This window comes from Schistocerca gregaria, chromosome 4 (assembly GCF_023897955.1).
Source record: "Schistocerca gregaria isolate iqSchGreg1 chromosome 4, iqSchGreg1.2, whole genome shotgun sequence".
NCBI lineage: Eukaryota > Metazoa > Arthropoda > Insecta > Orthoptera > Acrididae > Schistocerca > Schistocerca gregaria.
Window position 1 is genome coordinate 763069114 of NC_064923.1, and position 23853 is coordinate 763092966.

Consider the following 23853-nt stretch of genomic DNA (forward strand, 5'->3'; position numbering starts at 1 on the left):
ACACTCCGCTGCGGAGTTAAAATCTCATTCTGGAAATATTGGAAATCGTAAGTAACACAAAACTATAATTTAACCTCAAGAAATTGTGCTGTAAGAGTTGTTTCTAAGCAGAAAAAGAAGAGAGTGACGTGAGAAGACGTAAGATATTAACATATTTGTAGCTACTACATAAAGCATTCAGGAGGGGCGTTCAATAAGTAATGCAACACATTTATTAGTCAGCCAGTTTGGGTGGAACAAATGAAGAACATGTTGTGGGACATCGTCGAATATTCCCACTGCAGCCCCTATCGCTATATGAGGTACCGATAAGTGGCGGCGATATACGCCGCCTTCAAAATGGCGTCTTCAACGGAGTGCCGTTCCAAGCAGAGAGCTGTCATTGAGCTACTTTTGGAGGGGAAACCAGAGCACCGCAGTTATTCATAGGTGCTTGCAAAATGTGTACGAAGACCTGGCAATGAGTTGAGTAGTTGCACGAGGTCTCTGTCATCGTCGCAGTGTCTCGCAAACGTGTCCGATCTCCCGTGTGCAGGCAGGCCGCACGCAGCCTCAGGAAACTGAAGATCGGACTACAGTGTGTTCGCCGCCATAAGAATGCAAACGCACTTTTTCTTCACGGCAACGCGTTCGAGAGGAGCTCACAAAACATCACTGGACTGTTGTTCGTCACCCACCCTACAGTCCGGATCTCGCACCTTCCAACTTCCATCTGTCTGGCCCAATGAAGGATGCACTCCGCGGGAAGCAGTACGTGGGTGAACAGGAGGTCGTCGATGCGGCAAGACGGTGGCTCCAACGTCGAGTGGTACCATCGGGCACACAGGCCCTCCCAGTAAGCTGGCGTAAGGCCGTCGCATTGAACGAAGGTTATGTTAAAAAATAGGGGGCTGTGAAATGCGGGGTGAAGGATAGAAAGTTGCGACCAATGAGATTGGCCGTGAAGATTCTCAACGGGCGACGAGTCGTCCTGGGGGATTGACCTGTAAGATGCCAGAAAACGGGTGAGAGCCGTGTCTGGCGGTGACGGCGAAGCTAAGACATTTGGGTTTTAAAAGTGCAGAAAAAACTTCCGTTAGTCCATTTGAGATTGACTGTGAAGATTCTCAACGGGCGACGAGTCGTCCTGGGGGATTGACCTGTAAGATGCCAGAAAACGGGTGAGAACCGTGTCCGGCGGTGACGGCGAAGCTAAGACATTTGGGTTTTAAAAGTGCAGAAAAAACTTCCGTTAGTCCATTTGAGGCAGTGTGTGTCACAGAAAGCGGAGAACTCTGCAGATGCAAATTGGGGACAATTATCTGTGACAACGGTGTCAGAAAAGGTTTGAATAGTCTGACTAGATGATGTGGCAGACTTGCAGAAAACAAGGTAACACAGTGCCTTTGTCTACTGCAATGAGCCACATGTGCCTAAGAAAGGCCCTACAAAATCCAAATGGAGTACAAAGGACTGAGAGAGTATGGCCAAGGGAAGAAATGCTGAGGAGGGGAAGCCAGGCAGGTCTGGAAAATGGTGCAACAGGGCACCATTTGATTAATACCAGTGTCCATGGCACGCCCATACACCTGGTGGCGGGCCAGACATTTTGTGAGCACCACTCCCCACTGTCCAGTGTAGGGAAGCGACAAAATGCACTGCTGGACAAATTAGGGATAGGCATACATATGTGGCTATTTTCTTCATGGAGCAGCAGCAAGTGGTTCACTGTTGAGAGCTCATCCCAACAGTGCCAGCAGGCATGGATCTCTCACTGCTGGATCTGTCTGCCATCTGACTGCCGACCATGCTGTACTAGGCAGGGGAACTCCTAAAGGGTGGGATCCTCTTTGGTACGTAGTGCAGTGAGATGGCGTCCAGTGGGAGGTTGACCACAGCTTCTTCTGGAGCGATGTCCAGGTGAAAACAAACTTCAGGATCCTTGTTGAGTAACAGGTTCTGACCCAGAGGTAGGCGGGAAAGCAGATCCACATTCGCATGTTCTTGAGTAGAGTGCTACTGAATATCATAATTATAACGAGACAGGAACAAGGCGTACCAGTGAATGCGGCGTGTCATTTTGATAGGAAAGTTGCCTGAACCTTCGAAAAGAGGAAGTAAAGATTCATGGTCAGTGAATAATATGAAATGCCATATCATACATATGATTATGGATATTTTTAAGGTCAAAAGTGATTGCTACTGTTTTTTTCTCAGTCTGGATATAATTTCGCTGAGCAGCAGTGATGGGTTTGGACACAAAAGGGATTGGACTTTCCACCTCGTTAATCATGTGGGACAGGATAGCCCCCACCCCACCATCAGCGCATCTGCTGCCAAGACAAGATGTTCGGCAGGATCGCATGTTGTGAGGCACTGAGGGGTGGGGATACGCCTGTTTTAAGTCTCTGAAAACTTTGTCACACCCCAGGGTCCTTTGGCAATGGGCGTTTTTCTGCAGTAAGTGGTGTAGTGGTTTGGCAACGGAGGACATATTGGGAATGAACGTTCAATAATAAATTTAAATGTCCCAAAACTGATTTCAGCTGGTTGATATTGGTAGGAGCTGCAAGTTTTGGTACATACTGAGGCGTAGGGCAGATGCTGGAAGGACTGAAAATGTGTTTGAGATATGCAACTTGACGAACAAAAGAACAACAGTTGTTACATTTTTGATTGGCCTATTGGAGGACAATGAACAGAGCATGAAAGTTGTTGGCCACATCCTGGGCATCATTGCCTACAACGGGAATGCCGTCTAAATAATTTGCTGTCTCCGGTAGAACGTGAGTAAGATGCTCCACATATCGTTGAAATATCGCTGGTTATACCAAGAGGAAGTCTGTTGCACTGGAACAACCCATAGCAAGCGCTGGTGACTAGAATACGTCGTGATTGTTCGTCCAATGGCACCTTAGGGAAATAGCGGAAAGGTCGGGGAAGAAGGCCAGTGTTCACTCTGTCTGCTTGCCGGGGGGTCTCATCCGAGATGTGGAGGAGGCCCTACCGGCGGCGATAGAGAGCACTGGGTGCACCCGACTGCAAATTGTTGCTCATGTCGGCACCAATGACTCTTGCCGTCTGGGTTCAGAGGTCATCCTCAGTTCGTACAGGCGGTTGGCGGAGTTGGTGAAGGTGGAAAGCCTCGCTCGCGGGGTGGAATCAGAGCTAACTATTTGTAGTATCGTTCCGAGAACCGATCGCGGTCCTCTGGTTTGGAGCCGAGTGGAAGGCTTAAACCAGAGGCTCAGACGATTCTGCGGAGAGCTGGGGTGCAAATTTCTCGACCTCCGCTATCGGGTGGAGAAATGTAGGGTCCCCCTGAATAGGTCAGGCGTGCACTACACGCCGGAAGCGGCTACGAGGGTAGCGGAGTACGTGTGGAGTGCACATGGGGTTTTTTTAGGTTAGAGAATTCCCTCCCAAGGCCCGACAAGACGCCTCCTGAGACGCGGCAAGGCAGGAGTAGGCAAAATGCAACAAGGAATAACAATATTAATGTGCTAATAGTAAACTGCAGGAGCGTCTATAGAAAGGTCCCAGAACTGCTCTCATTAATAAACGGTCACAACGCCCATATAGTACTAGGAACAGAAAGTTGGCTGAAACCAGACGTAAACAGTAATGAAATCCTAAACTCTGATTGGAATGTATACCGCAGAGATAGGCTGGACAGTGAAGGGGGAGGCGTGTTTATAGCGATAAGAAGTGCAATAGTATCGAAGGAAATTGACGGAGATTCGAATTGTGAAATGATTTGGGTGAAGGTCACGGTTAAAGCAGGCTCAGACATGGTAATTGGATGTCTCTATAGGCCCCCGGGCTCAGCAGCTGTTGTGGCTCAGCACCTGAAGAATAATTTGGAAAATATTTCGAGTAGATTTCCCCACCATGTTATAGTTCTGGGTGGAGATTTTAATTTGCCGGATATAGACTGGGAGACTCAAACGTTCATAACGGGTGGAAGGGACAAAGAATCCAGTGAAATATTTTTAAGTGCTTTATCTGAAAACTACCTTGAGCAGTTAAACAGAAAACCGACTCGTGGCGATAATATATTAGACCTTTTGGTGACAAACAGACCCGAACTATTTGAATCAGTTAATGCAGAACAGGGAATCAGCGACCATAAAGCGGTTACTGCGTCAATGATTTCAGCCGTAAATAGAAATATTAAAAAGGGTAGGAAGATTTTTCTGTTTAGCAAAAGTGACAAAAAGCAGATTACAGAGTACCTGACGGCTCAACACAAAAGTTTTGTCTCAAGTGCAGATAGTGTTGAGGATCAGTGGACAAAGTTCAAAACCATGGTACAATATGCGTTAGATGAGTATGTGCCAAGCAAGATCGTAAGAGATGGAAAAGAGCCACCGTGGTACAACAACCGAGTTAGAAAACTGCTGCGGAAGCAAAGGGAACTTCACAGCAAACATAAACATAGCCAAAGCCTTGCAGACAAACAAAAATTACGCGAAGCGAAATGTAGTGTGAGGAGGGCTATGCGAGAGGCTTTCAATGAATTCGAAAGTAAAGTTCTATGTACTGACTTGGCAGAAAATCCTAAGAAATTTTGGTCCTATGTCAAAGCGGTAGGTGGATCAAAACAAAATGTCCAGACACTCTGTGACCAAAATGGTACTGAAACAGAGGATGACAGACTAAAGGCCGAATTACTAAATGTCTTCTTCCAAAGCTGTTTCACAGAGGAAGACTGCACTGTGCTTCCTTCTCTAGATTGTCGCACAGTTGACAAAATGGTAGATATCGAAGTAGACGACAGAGGGATAGAGAAACAATTAAAATCGCTCAAAAGAGGAAAGGCCGCTGGTCCTGATGGGATACCAGTTCGATTTTACACAGAGTACGCGAAGGAACTTGCCCCCCTTCTTGCAGCGGTGTACCGTAGGTCTCTAGAAGAGCGAAGCGTTCCAAAGGATTGGAAAAGGGCACAGGTCATCCCCGTTCTCAAGAAGGGACGTCGAACAGATGTGCAGAACTATAGACCTATATCTCTAACGTCGATCAGTTGTAGAATTTTGGAACACGTATTATGTTCGAGTATAATGTCTTTTCTGGAGACTAGAAATCTACTCTGTAGGAATCAGCATGGGTTTAGAAAAAGACGATCGTGTGAAACCCAGCTCGCGCTATTCGTCCACGAGACTCAGAGGGCCTTAGACACGGGTTCACAGGTAGATGCCGTGTTTCTTGACTTCCGCAAGGCGTTTGACACAGTTCCCCACAGTCGTTTAATGAACAAAGTAAGAGCATACGGACTATCAGATCAATTTTGTGATTGGATTGAGGAGTTCCTAGATAACAGAACGCAGCACGTCATTCTCAATGGAGAGAAGTCTTCCGAAGTAAGAGTGATTTCAGGTGTGCCGCAGGGGAGTGTCATAGGACCGTTGCTATTCACAATATACATAAATGACCTGGTGGATGACATCGGAAGTTCACTGAGGCTTTTTGCAGATGATGCTGTGGTGTATCGAGAGGTTGCAACAATGGAAAATTGTACTGAAATGCAGGAGGATCTGCAGCGAATTGACGCATGGTGCACGGAATGGCAATTGAATCTCAATGTAGCGAAGTGTAATGTGATGCGAATACATAGAAAGATAGGTCCCTTATCATTTAGCTACAAAATAGCAGGTCAGCAACTGGAAGCAGTTAATTCCATAAATTATCTGGGAGTACGCATTAGGAGTGATTTAAAATGGAATGATCATATAAAGTTGATCGTCGGTAAAGCAGATGCCAGACTGAGATTCATTGGAAGAATCCTAAGGAAATGCAATCCGACAACAAAGGAAGTAGGTTACAGTACGCTTGTTCGCCCAATGCTTGAATACTGCTCAGCAGTGTGGGATCCGCACCAGGTAGGGTTGATAGAAGAGATAGAGAAGATCCAACGGAGAGCAGCGCGCTTCGTTACAGGATCATTTAGTAATTGCGAAAGCGTTACGGAGATGATAGATAAACTCCAGTGGAAGACTCTGCAGGAGAGACGCTCAGTAGCTCGGTACGGGCTTTTGTTAAAGTTTCGAGAACATACCTTCACCGATGAGTCAAGCAGTATATTGCTCCCTCCTACGTATATCTCGCGAAGAGACCATGAGGATAAAATCAGAGAGATTAGAGCCCACACAGAAGCATACCGACAATCCTTCTTTCCACGTACAATACGAGACTGGAATAGAAGGGAGAACCGAGAGGGTACCCTCCGCCACACACCGTCAGGTGGCTTGCGGAGTACGGATGTAGATGTAGATGTAGATGTAGATGTTGGCATGTGTACCTTAAATCAACTTTTGGAGTCAGTTTTCCATGCACTAGATGGGTCATGATGTCTTCTGCCTTAGACATCAATTATGCATCAATGACTGATTAGGCGTTGATGATCATTTTGAAACCTCCAATGTACACAGCCCATCGGCTGTTGGCGATTGGGGTCAGGATGCTCCTTGTAGGAGCCACAGTTCCCTATCAAGCTTATCCGTGAGCGCAATAGGAACATTTCTAGCATTAAAAAACAGGCATTTCAGGTGAAAGGGCCACGTGCGTTTCAAAATCTCTGTAATAATATGAAGCTTAATGTTTAAAAAATATTTGAGGTATGGTTTTGTAGGTTGTAGTTTGTGGACTGTGTGGGCGGATTCGTGAAGTTACAACCCAATAACGCTAAAACGTTTCACGCCGAAGATAGTGACAGCTCTTGGGACATCAACCTCCGAAACCCTGGCTGTGATGTAGTGCGACCAGTGCTCTACTTGGGCTGTCGTCCATTAATTTTTATAAGGTGATTGCCAAAACTTATTATATGGATAAAAAATGGTTGGAAGGGAGGAAGGGGCCCAACATTAAAATATAATTACCAACCCTTAATGGTCATGGCAAAGCCGTTTTCGATCTACAATGAAGTAGGTATGTTAATGATTTCGTCAGTTCATGAGGAACTTTTCTTTGGGGTGTGGGAACTCTCATTGAATATATGCCCTGTCTGAATACAGTTTATCCATGTTGTGTGCCCCCATGACCGGGGTCCATTCAGGTGCAGGCCATCGACATCTTCAAAGATGGTGGGCGTACTTTGGCCCTACGTCCAAATTACCCACAAGAGGTGCACTTTGCTCCCCAGGAACAACTGACAGCAGGACGGAAGCTGTTGGAGACGGCACTTAGGCTGAACGTTGTATGTCCGATAGTACAGGTGTCCGTAACTGGGTTTGGGGACGAGATACTGTCCGAGTTACAAACACCTAGGAAGGGCCCTGTAGGGTAGCCAAGGACTCAAGAGATTTTTCGAATGGGGTGATGATGAGCAGTTTCGAGAGATGGTTTCTTGAATTTCAAAAGATGAGTTCGAGTTCGTGACAAGTAAAACGTTTTGGAGGACTGCCGCCTTGTGCACCGGAAAGTCGAAGTATTGATGTAAACTTGTCTTCAGCTTGTCATACGGGAGGGTATTAGGCACTACTTCAAGATTTAGTTGTCGTAATAGGTGACAAATGTCCAGGTCTGCGTATGCCAAAAAGAAACAGTGCCTCTGGTCGTGAGCGAGAAACCGCTGCTCCATGTGAGCACTGTAGCTTGCCCGTGGTTCGGTCTTCCTGTCAAACATATGGAAAGCTGGTGGCACGCACTGGAAACCCTCGATCGTGGAGCGGATCTCGGAGAGGCGGGAGGACATTTCCAGAGGCGACAGTGACGTAGTCGTGAGGTGCCCAATCAGGAGTTCCTGTGTATGCCAAGTCATCTGTCAAGTGTCTACTTCTGGGCAGAGGGATCAGTCGGTTCCACCGTGCGTAAGAAAAGTTATAATGAGTGTACTGTCAAGTGTAAAACACACGCAAGCATTGACTACGTGCATCGGAGCACACACGTGACCCAGATGCGAACACAAAACCTCGTCGCCGACGGATGTGGCCGTCGATGGCGGCACAAAAAATACTCAGGTAGCAACGACTGAACAAGTTTATTTACCAGAGATTAATAGCACGTCTACTCAGACGTGGACTGCAACAAAACGTAAAATGCAACTTCCTGACATAGAGCAAAAACACTTCTGAAGGCCATTACTGTGTTACTAAGAAACACCAAAATTGGTTTTGGACAGTAATTTTCAAATAACTAGGCAGATCCGTGGTTGAGGTGACACTTCATGGCGGCACACTCTGCCACAAGCAGGTCAGCCAATTTACGACCCCGCCGTGGTCCTTTCCCTGACGCCGAGAAGCTATTACTTTCTTTCGTTTCAGAGACGAAGCCACACACCTCCCCACACACGTATCGCTGCCGGAACTCTCAACAGCTGAATACACTACGTCACAACCGACTGCAGTGTATGTTGCTATTACGGTTTTCAGTCCGAAGACTGGTTTGATGCAGCGCTCCACACTGGTCTATCCCATGCAAACCTCTTCTCCTTTGAATAGCCTGCAACCGACATCGATTTCAACCAGCTTACTGTAGCCATGTCTCTACAATATCCCCCCCCCCCCCCCAAGCACCCCCCACACACACACTTCCTCCTTTAGCAAGAGGTCTCATGATGCATCCCATCAACTGATGATCTTTTTTCAAATTAAAGGTGTAAAATTCTTTTCAGTTCAGTTCGATTCATTAGCTCCTCACTAGTTTTATCCGATCTATCAGTCTAATATTTTTCTGAACAACATTTCAAAATATTCTTTTTTTTTGTCTGCTCTGATCTACATATCGTCACGTTTCACTTCATGCAAGGCTACATCTCAGACAAATACCCTCAAAAAAGATTTCGTAACACCTCTTTCCAGAATGAATTGTTTGTTTTTACCTGTCGGTTTTTTGCTGCCGGAATAGCAAAACTCATCTATTAGTTTTAGTGTCTCCTTTCCTAATCTAATTCTCTCATCGTCACCTGATTTAATTCGACTGCATTCCATTACCACTTTTTATCTTTTGTTGATATTCATTTTATACTCTCTTTTCAAGACACTATTTATTCTCTTCAGATACTCTTCCAAGTGTTCCGTTGTCTGTGAGAGAATTACAAATCATCAATAAACCTTGTTTTTCTTTAGCCCTCTGTGAACTTCAATTCCCTTTCCGAATTTCTCTTTGCTTTTCTTTACTGCTTACAACTTCGAGGATGGGCTGCAGCTCTATCTTAATCGCTTCTCAGTCACTGCTGCAGGGGCCTTAGAAAAAAATACGGCCGAGGGATTTCTGTCAGAGGGGTTGGGTTGTCTGGGGGAAAAGACCAAACAGCGAGGTCATCGGTCTCATCGGATTAGGGAAGGACGGGGAAGGAAGTCAGCCGTGCCCTTTGAAAGGAACCATCCCGGCATTTGCCTGGAGCGATTTAGGGAAGTCACGGAAAACCTAAATCAGGATGGCCACACGCGGGATTGAACCGTCGCCCTCCCGAATGGGAGTCCAGTGTGCTAACCACTGCGCCACCTCGCTCGGTTTTGTGTCAGAAGTAGTAATGTCATTTTAGGTGTTAAACTTAGAAAGAAGGAAGGAAGTAAGACGATGCAGTTAGATTTGGAGCACTAGATCTGACTCTAGAAGGGCGGGAAGAACATCAGCATCGTCCTTTTAGAATTAACTGTTTCACGAGAGAAGTGGAGGAAGACTGGAAGTAATCTTGTCCACAATAGACATTTTGAGAAACGTGGCTGTAGTAGATTTATAAAGACTGTGTCTTGAATGCAGCAAATTACCACAAGTTTGGTGTAAAAGTTTATTTACATTTAATGTTTAAAAGTACATAAACAGTTATACCATTATTGTGGTTATTGGCTGTATTCGAATGATAATCTTTGTAAAGAAGACTTAAATCTACTTGGAGAACGGAAATTTGTAACCTGATTTTAGTCTTTTATACATATATGCACCATCTGTTCAAAGTTATACTGATACGTATTAGTGGATATTAATGCAGGTTACGTCAGACCTTCGTCTTTATGACACCTTGAACGCTGCTGGAGACACTTCCCATGACGTGTCTGCATATCTTTGGAGGAATAGAGGCCCATCCTCCCTCAAGATCGTAAACCAGAGAAAGTAGCGACTCTGGGGAGGTCGGGACGCTGGATAGGCTGTTCCATTTCAGGACTGTCCACAAACCATTGGCTCACAGATGCTGCTTTTTGACGGGCTACATCGTCATGCTGATACAATTATTGTCTCCGAACTGTTCCTCTACTGGAAGGAGTGCACAAGACTGTAAATTTTGCTCGCATCCTTCTGCATCTAGTGTTCCCTGAAGCGCCGTAAGGGTAGCACACCCTAACCACGATAGACACCCCCATACCGTAGCACCATCTTCTCCGTACTTGACTGTAGATAGGCGTTACACATGATAGCGGGTGAACGTATCCAGGCTTTCACCAAACCTAAGCCCTTCCGTCAGGTTGCCACAGGGTACAGAGTGACTCATCGCTCGAAACTAGTCGTTTCCAATCTTCCAGTGTCCAGTGGCGGCGCCCTCTACACCGCCTTAAATGCCGCTCCGAATCGACTAGAGCAGCGTGCAGCTTGTGAGTAGCTGCTCTTTCATTATGCCCCATTCTGTTTCACTCCCTACCCAGAGTTACTGTGCTAGCTGGGCCGCTGGCAGCACTTTGGACCTCACAAGTGATCCTTTTAGCTGATTCTCGCGATTTTTTTTTTACAGTCATTTTCCGCAAAGGCCGAAGTTGTCTGTCCATCACTTCATGATGCAAGCCTGGTCTCGGTTTAACTGTGGTTGCTCCTTCGCGTCTCCCCTTCACAATCACATAATCAACAACCCACGTGGGCAGCTTTAGGAGGATTTAAACGTCCTTAGTGGGTTTGTTACTCAGGTGACACCCAGTGATTACTCCACGTTCGGAGTCACTGAGCTCTGCTGACCGACCGATTCAGCTGCCTCTCTGCCTCTGCTTCTCTGCCCACACCAAAAAGCTCACCTCCTTTTGTAGTGGTGGGGTCGCGTCCAGTCACATCTGGTAGTGGTTTTTGTCATTTGTTTGTGTGTGTATACTTATGCTATTAATAATACCTCGTAAGATCACATAAGCCTGCACACATCACGTTCACTACAACTTCTCATCACGGGCGAAAGTTATCAGACACTGAAGCGCCAACGACACTGCTATAGGCATGCGTATTCAAATACAGAGATATGTAAACAGGCAGAATGCGGCGCTGCGGTCGGCAACGCCTCTATTAGACAACAAGTGTCTGGCGCAGGTGTTACATCGGTTGCTGCTGCTACAACGGCACCCTATCAAGATTTAAGTGAGACTGAACGTCGTGATATAGTCGGCGTACGAGCAATGGGACACAACGTCTCCGAGGTAGCGATGAAGTGGGGATTTTCACGTACGACGATTTCGCATGTGTTCAATATCAAGAATCCGGTAAAACATCAAATCTCCGACATCGCTACTGCCGGAGAAACATCCTACAAGAACGGGACCAACGTCGACCGAAGAGAATCGTTCAAAGTCACAGAAGTGCAACTCTTCCGATAATTGCTGCAGACTGCAATGCTGGGACATCAACAAGTATCAGCGTGTGAACCATTCAACGAAAAATCATCGATACAGGCCACTCGTGTACCCTTGATGATTGCACGACACAAAGCTTTACGCCTCGCCTGGGTCCGTCAACACCGAAATTGCACTATACGTGACTGCAAACGCGTTGCGTGCTCGAACGAGTCTCATTTCAGATTCTGTCGAGCAGATGGACGTCTGCGGGTACGGAGACAACCTCATGAATCCATGGACCCTGAATGTGAGCAGGGGGCTGTCCAAGCTGGTGGAGGATCTGTAATAGTGTGGGGCGTGTGCAGTTAGGGTGATATGGGACCCCTGATACGTCTAGATACCACTCTGACAGATGATCCGAACCTGAGCGTCATATCTGATCATGTGCATCCATTCATCTCCATTGTGCAATCCGACGGACTCGGGCAATTCCAACAGGACAATGCACTACGGCACACGTCCATAATTGCTACAGAATGGCTCCAGAGACACCGTTCTCAGTTTAAACACTTCTGATGGCAACCAAAATTCGCAGACGAGAACATTATTGAGCATATCTGGTATGCCTTGCAACATGCTGTTCAGAAGAGATCTCCGCTCCCTCGTACTGTTACTGGTTTATGGACAGCCCTGAAGGATTCATGATTTCAGTTGCCTCCAGCACTATTCAGACATTAGTAGAGACCACGTCACGTCGCGTTGCGGCACTTTTGCGTGCTCGCGGCGGTCCTACACGATGTCCTGCAGTTGCACCAGTTTCTTTGGCTCTTCCGTCTATTTGATATTGTTAAGTCTTTCTATATTCAAGTGCTCGATAATAAACCATCTTGGAATGTCGGTAAATGCACAAAATAAACTAGGAACAGATCGGTGTGAAGCACCATAATTTTTTACATTTAGAAATATCCCATGGTTGTAATTAAACATATTTTCATTCAAATAAAAATTTATACTTTTGTGGGTTCGCATGGAGAAACACGTTTTGCATGATACACTTCTTATTACTTCCAAAACATATCTTTCTCATCTTTGAAAATCTCGTCACTCGAACAAAAGATGGCCTCGAAGCGGCAGCAACAAAACACGCCTCTTTGCGAAACAAATCAAATTAACTTTACTTTAGTACGTTTACTCAAGAATTAATTGTAAAACCTTTCCATTTGGCTTTACGCCCCTTAATATTCGATAAATCACAACAAGAATCTGCCGTCTTCCAAATGGCGGCCAAAAATACAATTAATCTCTGAAAAACGTAAAACTAAATTTTCAGTCATGTAAGGTTGCTACCGCCACTGAACTAAGTGGTCTGGTTATAAATAGCAGCGTACATTTACGGAAACTGCGTTACAAGATACATACGTCTCCACCCACGTCTTTCTCATATGAAGATTCCAACAAAAGTAAGTTAATTCTAAAAATCTGTTTCTACTGTTTCGTTGTTCTACAACCACAGATTACCTTGCAATATCGATGCTGCTCTTCACAAACCTCGCAGTGACATAATTAATATTTTTTGACGTATCCTTTTGCACACAAAATAACAGTTTGTTTAAACACTTCATGTCAATCATAAATAAATATTTCTCGTTCCCAGAGTACCAGTACAATCTCATACATAGAGGTTACCCGATTCTTTCGGTCAGATGGTGTATAGATGATATAAAAAGAAAATCAACGTGTTTATTCCTTTCGACATATCCACACAATGAAATGGTTCGTGAATACTTTCGGCACGATGAGACAGTTCTCTCGCTGGCAGATGTTAACGCTTCGCTACGGTATGGAATCTAAGAACGTACGTCGCAAACGGGAGGCGCGCAGAAATAGCGGCTGGAAGCGTGGCAGGCGGCGAAGGGAGGCCGGCGGTCGCCAGCGTGAAATGAAACTCGCCGACTGCTTGCCGAAACGAAAGGAGGGGGAGCGCGCCTTCCTGGGGTGGAGCCCCGCTCAGGGTGTGCACGACGACCGAAATATGGCGCAGTGACTCGCAGAGGCCGCTCAAGTCGTCTGCCGAGGCGGAGACGCGTGCGCCGTTGCCGGCACCCTGCCCCATGAGATGCTCTACTGGTATGCAGGGTGTTACAAAAAGGTACGGTCAAACTTTCAGGAAACATTCCTCACACACAAAGAAAGAAAATATGTTATGTGGACATGTGTCCGGAAACGCTTACTTTCCATCTTAGGGCTCATTTTATTACTTCTCTTCAAATCGCATTAATCGTGGAATGGAAACACACAGCAACAGAACGTACCAGCGTGACTTCAAACACTTTGTTACAGGAAATGTTCAAAATGTCCTCCGTTAGCGAGGATACATGCATCCACCATCTGTCGCATGGAATCCCTGATGCGCTGATGCAGCCCTGGAGAATGGCGTATTGTATCACAGCCGTCCACAATATGAGCACGAAGAGTCTCTACATTTGGTACAGGGATTGCGTAGACAAGAGCTTTCAAATGCCCCCATAAATGAAAGTCAAGAGGGTTGAGGTCAGGAGAGCGTGGAGGCCATTTAATTGATCCACCTCTACCAATCCATCGGTCACCGAATCTGTTGTTGAGAAGCGTACGAACACTTTGACTGAAATGTGCAGGAGCTCCATAGTGCATGAACCACGTGTTTTGTCGTACTTGTAAAGGCACATGTTCTAGCAGCACAGGTAGAGTATCCCGAATAAAATCATGATAACGTGCTCCATCGAGCGTAGGTGGAAGAACGTGGGGCCCAATCGAGACATCACCAACAATGCCTGCCCAAACGTTCACAGAAAATCTGTGTTGATGCCGTGATTGCACTATTGCGTGTGGATTCTCGTCAGCCCACACATGTTGATTGTGAAAATTTACTATCTGATCACGTTGGAATGAATCCGTAAAGAGAACATTTGCACTGAAATGAGGATTGACACATTGTTGGATGAACCATTCGCAGAAGTGTACCCGTGGAGGCCAATCAGCTGCTGATAGTGCCTGTACACGCTGTACACGGTACAGATACAACTGGTGCTCCAGTAGCACTCTCCATACAGTGACGTGGTCAACGTTACCTTGTACAGCAGCAACTTTCTGACGCTGACGTTAGGGTTATCGTCAACTGCACGAAGAATTGCCTCGTCCATTGCAGGTGCCCTCGTCGTTCTAGGTCTTCCCCAGTCGCGAGTCATAGGCTGGAATGTTCTGTGCTCCCTAAGACGCCGATCAATTGCTTCGAACGTCTTCCTGTCGGGACACCTTCGTTCTGGAAATCTGTCTCGATACAAACGTACAGCGCCACGGCTATTGCCCCGTGCTAATCCATACAACAAATGGGCATCTGCCAACTCCGAATTTGTAAACATTGCACTGACTGCAAAACCACGTAAGTGATGAACACTAACCTGTTGATGCTACGTACTGATGTGCTTGATGCTAGTACAGTAGAGGAATGAGTCGCATGTCAACACAGGCACCGAAGTCAACATTACCCTCCTTCAATTGGGCCAACTGGCGGTGAATCGACGAAGTACAGCACAAACTGACGAAACTAAAATGAGCTCTAACAGGACACATGTCCACATAACATCTTTTCTTTATTTGTGTGTGAGGAATGTTTCCTGAAAGTTTGGCATTACCTTTTTGTAACACCCTGTATACACTGATTATTGTGAATATCCTAACACCAAGGAGGAGACATCCGACTGAAGTGAACTTTGCACCTCACCGTAGGTGTACCGAAATACACAGACAGGTGTCAGACCAACACATGGAAACACCGCTAGTAATATATGCTTGATCATACATGGGCATGCTAGCCAAGTCTGCAGGTGGCGCTGTTGCATTTAATCATGAACGGTAGCTATGCAATGTGCTCAGTGCGTTGCAAGAGTCTATCGTGGTCAGAACGTTGTTTGCATTGCTGTGACTCCAATGCTGAGTGCATTCGAGCGTGGACAAATTACACAGGTCAACGATGGAAAAACGTCTTTGCTGAAAATACCTTATTCTTATGTCTTTTAGGGTGCGAAATCCAAATATGATACTTAAAAAAATATATCACCCACCATTTCTTCACATTTTACAGCTGCTTTTATTAAATTAAGCGATTTGTTTAAAGAATTTAACAGCCTTTATGTAGTTAAAATAATTGAAAAAGGAGGTGTAATGAATGTAGATGATGTTGGTAGTACTGCTGAAAAACATTTGCTGGCAAAAAAGGGCGATTATATTTTTGTGTTAACGGATGGTGTTTTGTAACTGTCAACCTAACCTCACTTTCCCGCTTCCTGCACATGTGCTTAGTACAATGTCTAATCGTGGTTGTGAATACTCTGCTGACAGTTTTATTATATTTGTGGTGAATTTGTGATTAAAAGCAACAAAGAAACTTTACAGACTTTGTGGAAAAGGTTTATCTATGATACTTTGGATCTAAACTTGGTGATCAAGATAAATTTTGGGCGCCGTATAAGGTATGTTATGTGTGTGTTGAAGATCTGAGAAAATGGTCCAAAAAGGAGAAAAAAGCCTTTAGATTTGCTGTTCCTAAGGTATCATTCCAATGATTGCCACTTTTGCAGTGTTGATATTACTGGTCATAATTAGAAAAACAAGAAGGTAATAAGCTACCCTAACCTTTCGTCCGTCATCCGACCAGAAGGGCATGGTGTAGATTTTCCGATTCCTGAACCAGCAGATGATTTAAATTCTATTCTAACAGAAGTACTTTCTGATGTACAATCTGATTTACATGAACCAGATGATGATGAATTCAATTGTAATATATAAACTCTAGAGCCCAAATTGTTTACTCAGACTGAGACGTTAATGAACATAACGTATTGCTCCTAAACAGGCGGAGAGATCCACTACTGTTCGATTACACTACTGGCGACTGATTACTGGAACAGTGACTACCGTAAAAGTACCTAGAAATGAGCATCCAGAACGATCTAAAGTTGAATGACCGCATAAAAAATACTTGCTAGGGAAAGATGATGACAGGCTGAGATTCGTTGGGAGAATCTTAAGAAACTGTAATTCATCCACGAAAGAAGTGGCTTACAAAACAATTTTTCGGTCGAATGACCTTTAGTAAGTTAGTAGTAGCAGCAGTAACTTTATTCATCCGTGGATCATTTTAACGAGGGTACTGGACATGTCATGGTATTAGAATTTAAGAACAATAAGTATAACGTAATTCAAATGTATACGCATTTACGTTCTTACGTACATGTCTGGCTTGACAAGGATGTGACTGGTGGTCTCCTGGGTCTTATAGTAGGAAGCTGGAAGCTGGAGTCATAGAAGAGACAGAGAAGATCCAGCGAAGTGCTGCGCACTTCGTCTCGTGATCCTTAAGTATACGCGTTACGGAGGTCGTGCATCGCTTAAGGGATTTGCTGTCGAAATTTTCAGAGCGTACATCACAACAAGAGTCGGGAAACTCATTACTGCGCCCCACACACGCCTCACGAAATGACCAGGAGGAGAAACTGAGAAAAATTAGGGCCTTACCGACAGTACAGTGCAGCACTCGTGGCTGCCGCATCGCGGTCGCGAAGTGGGGCCGAGGCAGTTTCAGATAAGTTTTTATAGTATGACGATAATCTATGGATTTGTAGTTTTAGCTTGACGATGTCCACTATGGACAAACGGTAGTTGCTGTTATTCTGAGGAAGGTTGGGTTTTCCCGACTAAAACTTAGGTACATTCTAGGTAAACGGTGCAACTGAGGCTGTTGATTATTAAAATTAAAATTAATATCTGTTTATAAAAGCAGATATAAATTCGCTGGATGTCTTCCTAAGAGACAGTCTGCGCTCCCTTCAAACTAACTACGTAAGCGTAAACCAGATGTGGCTTAGATTCAAAGCAACAATATCGATTGCGATTCAGAGGCATACACGAAATAAATTAATAAGAGATGGTGCCTATCCCCCATGGTACACAAAACAGGTCGGAACACTGTTGCAGAAGCAATGAAAAAAGGATGTCAAATTTAAAAGAATGGAAATAGCCAAGATGGCGGCGATATTTCACAAAAGCTCGAAATTTAGCACTGACTTCAGTGCGAGATACCTTTTAATAGTTTTCGCAACGGAACTCCGTGTCGAAATACGGCAGAAAATCCAAAGAGTTCCGATCGTGTGTGAAGCACATCGGCGGTAGGACACAGTCGACATCTTGATTGGGCGATAACAGTGGTGATGTTATCAATGACAGCACCACCAAAGCGGAGTTGCGAAATGTGGTTTTCCAAATTTCCTTCACCAAAGAATACGAAGTAAATGTTTCAGAATTCGAATCAAGCATTGTTGCCAAGTTGTGCAATTTAGAAATAGACTTTCTGGGTGTCTTTTTATTTTCATCGTATGGCTAGGGCCCCCCGTCGGGCAGACCGTTCGCCGGGTGCCGGTCTTTCAATTTGACGCCACTTCGGCGACCTGCAGTCGATGAGGGCGATAGGATGATGACGAGGAAAGCACAACACCCAATCCCTGGGCGGAGAAAATTCCCCGACCCAGCCGGGACTCGAACCCGGGCCCAGAGGATTGACAATCCGTCACGCGGACCTTTTTTTAAATTTTTATTAATCTCATTTTGTTCGTTTTCGTTCGTTGCATCTGCTCGGGGCAGACGTCGTAAGTTAAGCGTTAGCGTTCAAGTTTGTCGTTGATCGGTTAGCTCAGTTTTTATTTTATTACAGAGGGCAGGTAACCCTCTGAGCAAACACGCTGAGCTACTGTGCCGGCGGCCTTTCAGCTACCGGGGGCGGACAATTCTGGGTGTAACATAGCAGCTTAAATCACTTAATAAAGCTAATCTTCCGGTTCACATTGTATACCAGCTTGGTTCCTTTCAAAGTACGCTGAATATAACATCTCCATACTTAGCAATCATATACAACCTCTAGTTCGACGATAGATCCTTCCTAAAGACTGGAATGTTGCAGAGGTCGCAACAAGAGGCAAGAAAGGAAGAATCTGTTAACAGATGGCACGGATCTAAAAAGTGTCTTTCCTATGAAACTCTTTATTCTCAAGAAGTAATGACAGCCGTGGACAGAGGGATCTGAAATTTCTAGATTTCCATAAGTCTTTTGATACCGTTCCTCACAAGTGACATCAAATCAAATCGTGTGCCTATGGAGTATCGTCTCAGTTGTGTGACTGGATTTTTGAAAAAAATGGTTCAAATGGCTCTGAGCACTATGGGACTTAACATCTGAGGTCATCAGTCCCCCAGAACTTAGAACTACTTAAACCTAACCTAAGGACATCACACACATCCATGCCCGAGGCAGGATTCTAACCTGCGGCCGTAGCGGTCGCACGGTTTCGGACTGAAGCGCCTAGAACCGCTTGGCCACCGGGGCCGGCTGGATTTTTGACATCCTGTCAGAAAGGCAGGTCAGATCTGTAGTAATTGACGGACAGCCATCGAGCAAAACACTAGTGACATTTGGCGTTCCCCAAGGAAGACTTATACGGCCTCTATATAAACTATTTAGGAGATAATCTGAATAGCCCTCTTAGACTGTTTTAGATGAAATTGTCGTTAAATGAAACTGTCGTTTACCGTTCCTTAAAGTCATCAAAAAGTGAACACCAATTTCAAAATGATGTAGACATATCTGTATGTAGAAACTGTTTGACAACTGTTTCTGAATAAGAAAAAGTGTGAGGTCATCGATATGAGTATGGAAACCAATCCGGTAAATAAACGACACAAACCTAAAGGCTGTCGAATGAAATACAGTTCTTAGGACTTACAATAATTAAGAATAAAGGAAATTGTATCGCATAGATAACATTATACGAGGCAGAACTCTTAGAAAATGCAACAGGTCTACCGAAAAGACTGCCTACACTGCACTAGTCCGTCCTCTTCTGGAGTACTGCTGCACGGCCGGCCGAAGTGGCCGAGTGGTTCTAGGCGCTACAGTCTCGAACCACTCGACCGCTACTGTCGCAGGTTCGAATCCTGCCTCGGGCATGATGTGTGTGATGTCCTTAGGTTAGTTAGGTTTAAGTAGTTCAAAGCTCTAGGTGACTGATGACCTCAGAAGTTAAGTCCCATACTGCCCAGAGCCATTTGAACCATTTTTATTGCTGCACCGTGTGAGATCCGTATCAGACGGGATTGACGGAGGATATTGGAAAAGTTGGAAAAAAGGGCAGCTTGTTCTGTATTGTCGTGAAATAGGAGAGGAAAGAGAAGTAGGAGAGGGTAGGATACATGTTTTGGAGTGTCAATAATTAAAACAAATGAGTTTTTCATTGTGGCAGGATTTTCTCACGAAATTTCGATCACGGTCGTTTATCCTTATGTAGGTGGGCGCCAACAAAATATTTTCGCATTCGAAGGAGAAAGTTGGATTGAAGGAAGCAATCTGTGGTGAAACAGTTGAAGGCTTTTGCACCACGATAATGCACCTCCTCACACTTCATCGCTTGTTCGCGAATTTTTAGAGAAAAACAAATCTGTAATTATGTCCCAGCCTTCGTATTGGAAAGATATCACCCGTGTGACTTTTTTTCTGTTTCAAAAAATGAATAGAACGTTAAAGAGCCGTCTTTTACAAGATAAGATAAGATTGAAAGCGCTTCGCTGGAAGAGATAAGTGCTACCTCGAAAATCCAGTTCCAAAAGTGTTTCGGGGACGGGAAGAAGCGCTGGCATTAGTGTGTATCTGATGGGGACTATTCGAAGGGGATGACATTAATTTAGACCAATAAATAAAATTATTTCCAAAAACTGAAAATTCCCTATACCTTTTCAACACAACCTCGTATAATTGTGTACGCACAAAAAGTGGAATTTCGTTATTTTCTGATCTTCCTGGCGTTGCAATTGTAATGTCCAGCCATGAAGTTTAGTTTGGTATTTCGAAACTGTTGTTGTTGTTGTGGTTTTCAGTCCGTAGACTGGTCTGATGCAGCTCTCCAAGCTACTCTATACCGTACGAGTCTCTTAATCTCCAAATAACTACTGCAACCTTCACCGTTATGAATCTGCTTACTGTTTTATTCTTGTTGCCCCTCTACGATTTTTACTCCCGACACCTTCCCCAATAGTAAACTGGTGACCCATTGATGTCTGAGAATGTACCCTGTCAACCGATCCCTTCTTTTGGCCAAGTTGTGCCACAAATTCCTCTTCTCCCCAATTATATTCAGTACCTCATCATTAGTTACATGATCGACGCATCCAGTCTTCAACACTCTCCTATAGCGCCACATTTCGAAAGATTGTATTCTCGTTTTGTCTAAACTAGTTATCATCCATGTTTCAGTTTCATAATACACTCCAGATAAGTTCCTTTAGAAAAGACTTTCTACGACTTAAATCTATATTCGATGTTAACAAATCTCTCTTCTTCAGAAATGCTTTTTTTGGCATTTTCTGTTTACATTTTATATGCTCTCTACTTCGTCCATCGTCAGTTATTTTGCTGTCCAAATCGCAAAACTCACCCACCACTTTAAGTGTGTCATTTCCTAATCTAATTCCCTTAGCATCACCTGATTTAATTCGATTACATTCCATTATCCATCTTTTGTTTTTGTTGATGTTCATCTTCTATCCCCCTTTTAAGACAATGTCCATTTCGTTCAACTGCTCTTCCAAGTCCTTTGCTGTCTCTGACAGAATTACAAAAGCACTCTCCGTCTTCAGGCCACAAGTGGCCCATCCGGACCATCCGACCGCCGTATCATCCTCAGTTGAGGATGCGGATACGGGGGACGTGTGGTCAGCACACCGGTCTCCCGGTCGTTATGATGGTTTTCTTTGACCGGAGCCGCTACAATTCGGTCGAGTAGCTCCTCAATTGGCATCATGAGGCTGAGTGCTCCCCGAAAAATGGCAACAGCGCATGGCGGCTGGATGTTCACCCATTCAAGTGCCGACCACGCCCGACAGTACTTAACTTCGGTGATCTCACGGGAACCGGTGTATCCACTGCAGCAAGGCCATTGCCTTGGCAGAATTATAATGTCTTCGGCAAACCTCCAAGCTTTTATTTCATTTCGCTGAACTTTAATTCCTTTACAGATAGAATAACATTGGGGATAGGCTACAAGCCTGTCTCACTCCCTTCTCAACCACTGTTTCCTTTTCATACTCCTTGACTCTTATTACTGCCGTCTAGTTTCTGGAGAAGCTGTCAATAGCCTTTCGCGTCCTGTAATTTGCCCGTTGCTACCTTTAGAATTTCAAAGAGAGTATTCCACTGAACATTTTCAAAAGCTTTTTGTAAGACTACAGATGGGACATGTGATATTCGGAGAAGAATTTAACAAAGATCTGAAAGATCTAAGTCGAAACAAGTCCCCAGGAGTAGACGATATTCCGTCAGAACCACTGATAGCCTTGGGAGACCCAGCCGTGATAAAACTCTTCCAGTTGGTGACCAAGAAGAATGTAGATTTGTCATTCCTTAACCTATCTTGCAAGATAAGTTGTAGAATCAGTATCGACTTACGTGTACTTACGTTTCTCCGAAATCCAAACTGATCTTCCCCGAGGTCGGCTTCTACCAGTTTTTCCATTCTTCTGTGAAGAATTCGTGTTAGTATTTTGCAACTGTGACTTATTAAACTGATAGCTCCGTAATTTTCACAGCTGTCAGCAACTGCTTTATTTGGAATTAGAATTATTATATTCTTCTCGAGGTCTCAAGATATTTCGCCTGTCTCATACTTCTTGGTCAGCAACTGGAAGAATTGTATCACGGCTGGCTCTCCCGAGGCTACCAGTAGTTCTGACGGAATGTGTTCCATTCCTGGGGACTTGTTTCGACTTAGACCTTACAGATCTTCGTTAAATTCTTCTCCAAATATCATACGTCCCATTTCATCTTCATATACATCCACTAATCTTTCCATAATATTCCGCTGAAGTTCATCTCTCTTGTATAGGCCATCTATACAGTTTTCCCGGCTTTCTGCTTTCCGTTCTTTGCTTACAAGGAAACCTCGCCATCGCACCCCCCTCAGATTTAGTTATAAGTTGCAATAGTGGATAGGCCTTGAAAAACTGAACACAGATCAGTCGAGAAAACAGGAAGAAGTTGTGTGGAACTATGAAAAAAAAATAAGCAAAATATACAAACTGAGTAGTCCATAAGCAAGATAGGGAACATCAAGGATAATGCGAGCTCTCGAGCGTCGTGGTCCGGTGGTTAGCCTGAGCAGCTATGGAACGAGAGGTCCTTGGATCAAGTCTTCCCTCGAGTGAAAAGTTATTTTTTTTATTTTCAGACAATTATTATCTGTCCGTCCGTCCGTCCGATGCGAGGTAACTGCGCCGTAGTATGGGGACGCTACACCTAAACGAACATCGAAACAGAACATATGTTTTGACAGAGCACAGGGAAAATTGTGCGACTGTGAAACTGTTGCATTCATTTGTTGCAGTTTATAACACAAACTCTTATGTTTTCATCACTTTTTTGGGGGTGATTATCACATCCACAAGAAAACCTAAATCGGCCACGCTAGGAGAATCTTTTTAGCCATTCGCCAAGTGTACAAGTTAGGTGGGTCGACAACATATTCCTGTCATGTGGCGCACATGCTGTCACCAGTGTCGTATAGAATATATCAGACGCGTTTTCCTGTGGAGGAATCGGTTGACCTATGACCTTGCTAACAAACGTTTTCGGTTGCCATTGGAGAGGCACATCCTTTCGTCTACTAATCGCACGGTTTTGCGGTGCGGTCGCAGGAAACAGACACTAAACTTATTACAGTGAACAGAGAAGTCAATGAACGGACGGACAGATCATAACTTTGCGAAAATAAAGAAACGTCCGCAGCTCGTGGTAGCGTTCTCGCTTCCCACGTCCGGGTTCCCGGGTTCGATTCCCGGCGGGGTCAGGGATTTTCTCTTCCTCGTGATGACTGGGTGTTGTGTGATGTCCTTAGGTTAGTTACGTTTAAGTAGTTCTAAGTTCTAGGGGACTGATGACCATAGATGTTAAGTCCCATAGTGCTCAGAGCCATTTTTGAAAATAAAGAAAGAAAACTTTTCACTCAAGGGAACATTTGAATCAAGATCCTGTCATTCGACAGCCGCTCACACTAACTACGGGACCACGGCGCTCCTGGGCTCACATTCTCCTTGATGTTGCCTATCGTGCACATGGACTACTGAGTTTGTATATTTGCTTTTTTTTAATAGTTCCACACAACTTCTTCCTGTTTTCTCGATTGATATGTATTCAGTTTTTCAAGGCCTGTGCACTGTGCCAACTTATAACTAAATCTGAGGGGGGTGCGATGGGGAGGTTCCCTTGTTAGGACTGGTTTTCCATCTGAGCTCTTTATATCGATAGGGCAGTTTTTGTTTTACCCAAAGGCCTCTT